Genomic DNA, 376 nt, shown 5'->3' with positions numbered 1-376 from the left:
AGAGAGCGCCAGATATCCAGGCGATATCTGGATCCCAGGTTCACGCGGAGCTGGGGACTGGGACTGATTTAGCCACACTCCCTGAGCTGTACCTCTGTTCATGAAAAATCAAGAATATTCTGAAGTATTGGAAGGCCACTAACATAAAATGAGTCATATTTCTTAAAACCTGTGGTCTTGCACTCCAAGATACAATGAGAGATTGCAAGAAAAGAAAGAGGGAAAGATTTACAGAATGGCTTTTAATTTTTTTCTCCCCCTACTAAGTTGTTTTCTTATACATTGAACCATGCAAAGGAGAATAAAAGTGGCATATCTAGTGTGTCTACATGACAAAAGTATATTTTTAAATGTCTGGTTATGGTTCATATCAAAG

This window comes from Gorilla gorilla, chromosome 7 (genome assembly GCF_029281585.2).
Source record: "Gorilla gorilla gorilla isolate KB3781 chromosome 7, NHGRI_mGorGor1-v2.1_pri, whole genome shotgun sequence".
NCBI classification, from domain to species: Eukaryota; Metazoa; Chordata; class Mammalia; order Primates; family Hominidae; genus Gorilla; species Gorilla gorilla.
Note: the sequence above shows the minus strand (reverse complement) of the source record.